This window comes from Styela clava, chromosome 14 (genome assembly GCF_964204865.1).
Source record: "Styela clava chromosome 14, kaStyClav1.hap1.2, whole genome shotgun sequence".
In the NCBI taxonomy this organism is placed as follows: domain Eukaryota; kingdom Metazoa; phylum Chordata; class Ascidiacea; order Stolidobranchia; family Styelidae; genus Styela; species Styela clava.
Window position 1 is genome coordinate 7,568,303 of NC_135263.1, and position 5,000 is coordinate 7,573,302.

At 55.5% G+C, this 5,000-nt stretch overlaps 1 non-coding gene across 1 annotated transcript in view; it reads right to left on the reverse strand.

Moving 5' to 3' along the window:
- LOC144432277 (small subunit ribosomal RNA) overlaps positions 1-527 on the reverse strand; it is a 1,811-nt gene extending 1,284 nt beyond the window's left edge. Inside the window, exon 1 of the ribosomal RNA XR_013480513.1 lies at positions 1-527. This exon is cut by the window's left edge and continues 1,284 nt beyond it. This is a non-coding gene — a ribosomal RNA (small subunit ribosomal RNA).
- Positions 528-5,000: the final 4,473 nt, after the last annotated feature.

Genomic DNA, 5,000 nt, shown 5'->3' on the forward strand with positions numbered 1-5,000 from the left:
TAGGATGTACTCATTCCAATTACAGGGCCTCGTTAGAGTCCTGTATTGTTATTTTTCGTCACTACCTCCCCGTGTCGGGAATGGGTAATTTGCGCGCCTGCAGCCTTCCTTGGATGTGGTAGCCGTTTCTCAGGCTCCCTCTCCGGAATCGAACCCTGATTCCCCGTTACCCGTTATCACAAAGGTAGGCACGTAGCGTACCTTCGACAGTTGATAGGGCAGACACTTGAATGATACGTCGTCGGTGCAGAGACCGTACGATCCGCGTGGTTATCCAGAGTCAATCAAACGTCACAGGACGAACCCGGTCGGTTTTGATCTGATAAAAGCGCGCCTCCCGAAGTCGGCGCTTAATGCATGTATTAGCTCTAGAATTACCACAGTTATCCACTTCGCTTACGAGACCAAATAAACCAAGACTGATTTAATGAGCCATTCGCAGTTTCGCTTTACGAGAACTCGTACTTGCACCTGCATGGCTTAATCTTTGAGACAAGCATATCACTACTGGCAGGATCAACCAGATAGCTGCGACAGCTGCGCTCGGCCCTTGCTGGGCCGCCCGGCGCGTGCTCGTCGCATTCGTTTAAGACCGAGGCGATCGCCTGCGGCCGTACTCAGCTTCGACAGTCGCTGGCCGCGACGTCCACGCTCTCGCCGGCAGTGCCAGGCGGAGCGATTTGCGTTTTTTCTTTGCTCGCCCTCTCTCGGGCTCGATCCATTCAGTTTCGCACAAACAAGAGCTCTGCCGGCCGCCTGCAGCGGTGCCTAAAACCCGGGCATAACAATGCGACCGTTCTGCTAGGCCGACAAGCGCTCAAGCCAGACGCTCGATCGAACGCCCCCTACATATTAGTCGAGACAACGGCTCGCTCATTAGCATCGCGTTTGTACTTTAACTTTTTTTGGCTCGGCTTCTTTCGACGCCGATGCCGGCGACGCAGCACTCTCTCGCCCGCCAGCCACCGAGAAAAGGGTGCGCTCCGACCGGCCCCGCACCGCTCTTTCTTGGCTCATTCGAAATTACTGTCTTTCGCTCTGACATGCCTTACCTAGGGTTAGGTTAGTATGCTTGCACGTTTGTACTTTAACTTTTTTCGGCTCGGCTTCTTTCGACGCCGATGCCGGCGACGCAGCACTCTCTCGCCCGCCAGCCACCGAGAAAAGGGTGCGCTCCGACCGGCCCCGCACCGCTCTTTCTTGGCTCATTCGAAATTACTGTCTTTCGCTCTGACATGTCTTACCTAGGGTTAGGTTAGTATGCTTGCACGTTTGTACTTTAACTTTTTTCGGCTCGGCTTCTTTCGACGCCGATGCCGGCGACGCAGCACTCTCTCGCCCGCCAGCCACCGAGAAAAGGGTGCGCTCCGAACGGCCCCGCACCGCTCTTTCTTGGCTCATTCGAGTTTACTGTCATTCGCTCTGACATGCCTTACCTAGGGTTAGGTTAGTATGCTTGCACGTTTGTACTTTAACTTTTTTTGGCTCGGCTTCTTTCGACGCCGATGCCGGCGACGCAGCACTCTCTCGCCCGCCAGCCACCGAGAAAAGGGTGCGCTCCGACCGGCCCCGCACCGCTCTTTCTTGGCTCATTCGAAATTACTGTCTTTCGCTCTGACATGCCTTACCTGGGGTTAGGTTTGTAGGCTTGCACGTTTGTACTTTAACTTTTTTCGGCTCGGCTTCTTTCGACGCCGATGCCGGCGACGCAGCACTCTCTCGCCCGCCAGCCACCGAGAAAAGGGTGCGCTCCGACCGGCCCCGCACCGCTCTTTCTTGGCTCATTCGAAATTACTGTCTTTCGCTCTGACATGCCTTACCTAGGGTTAGGCTAGTATGCTTGCACGTTTGTACTTTAACTTTTTTTCGGCTCGGCTTCTTTCGACGCCGATGCCGGCGACGCAGCACTCTCTCGCCCGCCAGCCACCGAGAAAAGGGTGCGCTCCGACCGGCCCCGCACCGCTCTTTCTTGGCTCATTCGAAATTACTGTCTTTCGCTCTGACATGCCTTACCTAGGGTTAGGCTAGTATGCTTGCACGTTTGTACTTTAACTTTTTTCGGCTCGGCTTCTTTCGACGCCGATGCCGGCGACGCAGCACTCTCTCGCCCGCCAGCCACCGGGAAAAGGGTGCGCTCCGACCGGCCCCGCACCGCTCTTTCTTGGCTCATTCGAAATTACTGTCTTTCGCTCTGACATGTCTTACCTAGGGTTAGGTTAGTATGCTTGCACGTTTGTACTTTAACTTTTTTCGGCTCGGCTTCTTTCGACGCCGATGCCGGCGACGCAGCACTCTCTCGCCCGCCAGCCACCGAGAAAAGGGTGCGCTCCGACCGGCCCCGCACCGCTCTTTCTTGGCTCATTCGAGTTTACTGTCTTTCGCTCTGACATGCCTTACCTAGGGTTAGGTTAGTATGCTTGCACGTTTGTACTTTAACTTTTTTTGGCTCGGCTTCTTTCGACGCCGATGCCGGCGACGCAGCACTCTCTCGCCCGCCAGCCACCGAGAAAAGGGTGCGCTCCGACCGGCCCCGCACCGCTCTTTCTTGGCTCATTCGAAATTACTGTCTTTCGCTCTGACATGCCTTACCTAGGGTTAGGTTAGTATGCTTGCACGTTTGTACTTTAACTTTTTTCGGCTCGGCTTCTTTCGACGCCGATGCCGGCGACGCAGCACTCTCTCGCCCGCCAGCCACCGAGAAAAGGGTGCGCTCCGACCGGCCCCGCACCGCTCTTTCTTGGCTCATTCGAAATTACTGTCTTTCGCTCTGACATGCCTTACCTAGGGTTAGGTTAGTATGCTTGCACGTTTGTACTTTAACTTTTTTCGGCTCGGCTTCTTTCGACGCCGATGCCGGCGACGCAGCACTCTCTCGCCCGCCAGCCACCGAGAAAAGGGTGCGCTCCGACCGGCCCCGCACCGCTCTTTCATGGCTCATTCGAGTTTACTGTCTTTCGCTCTGACATGCCTTACCTAGGGTTAGGTTAGTATGCTTGCACGTTTGTACTTTAACTTTTTTTGGCTCGGCTTCTTTCGACGCCGATGCCGGCGACGCAGCACTCTCTCGCCCGCCAGCCACCGAGAAAAGGGTGCGCTCCGACCGGCCCCGCACCGCTCTTTCTTGGCTCATTCGAAATTACTGTCTTTCGCTCTGACATGCCTTACCTAGGGTTAGGTTAGTATGCTTGCACGTTTGTACTTTAACTTTTTTCGGCTCGGCTTCTTTCGACGCCGATGCCGGCGACGCAGCACTCTCTAGCCCGCCAGCCACCGAGAAAAGGGTGCGCTCCGACCGGCCCCGCACCGCTCTTTCTTGGCTCATTCGAAATTACTGTCTTTCGCTCTGACATGCCTTACCTAGGGTTAGGTTAGTATGCTTGCACGTTTGTACTTTAACTTTTTTCGGCTCGGCTTCTTTCGACGCCGATGCCGGCGACGCAGCACTCTCTCGCCCGCCAGCCACCGAGAAAAGGGTGCGCTCCGAACGGCCCCGCACCGCTCTTTCTTGGCTCATTCGAGTTTACTGTCATTCGCTCTGACATGCCTTACCTAGGGTTAGGTTAGTATGCTTGCACGTTTGTACTTTAACTTTTTTTGGCTCGGCTTCTTTCGACGCCGATGCCGGCGACGCAGCACTCTCTCGCCCGCCAGCCACCGAGAAAAGGGTGCGCTCCGACCGGCCCCGCACCGCTCTTTCTTGGCTCATTCGAAATTACTGTCTTTCGCTCTGACATGCCTTACCTAGGGTTAGGTTAGTATGCTTGCACGTTTGTACTTTAACTTTTTTCGGCTCGGCTTCTTTCGACGCCGATGCCGGCGACGCAGCACTCTCTCGCCCGCCAGCCACCGAGAAAAGGGTGCGCTCCGACCGGCCCCGCACCGCTCTTTCTTGGCTCATTCGAAATTACTGTCTTTCGCTCTGACATGCCTTACCTAGGGTTAGGCTAGTATGCTTGCACGTTTGTACTTTAACTTTTTTTCGGCTCGGCTTCTTTCGACGCCGATGCCGGCGACGCAGCACTCTCTCGCCCGCCAGCCACCGAGAAAAGGGTGCGCTCCGACCGGCCCCGCACCGCTCTTTCTTGGCTCATTCGAAATTACTGTCTTTCGCTCTGACATGCCTTACCTAGGGTTAGGCTAGTATGCTTGCACGTTTGTACTTTAACTTTTTTCGGCTCGGCTTCTTTCGACGCCGATGCCGGCGACGCAGCACTCTCTCGCCCGCCAGCCACCGGGAAAAGGGTGCGCTCCGACCGGCCCCGCACCGCTCTTTCTTGGCTCATTCGAAATTACTGTCTTTCGCTCTGACATGTCTTACCTAGGGTTAGGTTAGTATGCTTGCACGTTTGTACTTTAACTTTTTTCGGCTCGGCTTCTTTCGACGCCGATGCCGGCGACGCAGCACTCTCTCGCCCGCCAGCCACCGAGAAAAGGGTGCGCTCCGACCGGCCCCGCACCGCTCTTTCTTGGCTCATTCGAGTTTACTGTCTTTCGCTCTGACATGCCTTACCTAGGGTTAGGTTAGTATGCTTGCACGTTTGTACTTTAACTTTTTTTGGCTCGGCTTCTTTCGACGCCGATGCCGGCGACGCAGCACTCTCTCGCCCGCCAGCCACCGAGAAAAGGGTGCGCTCCGACCGGCCCCGCACCGCTCTTTCTTGGCTCATTCGAAATTACTGTCTTTCGCTCTGACATGCCTTACCTAGGGTTAGGTTAGTATGCTTGCACGTTTGTACTTTAACTTTTTTCGGCTCGGCTTCTTTCGACGCCGATGCCGGCGACGCAGCACTCTCTCGCCCGCCAGCCACCGAGAAAAGGGTGCGCTCCGACCGGCCCCGCACCGCTCTTTCTTGGCTCATTCGAAATTACTGTCTTTCGCTCTGACATGCCTTACCTAGGGTTAGGTTAGTATGCTTGCACGTTTGTACTTTAACTTTTTTCGGCTCGGCTTCTTTCGACGCCGATGCCGGCGACGCAGCACTCTCTCGCCCGCCAGCCAC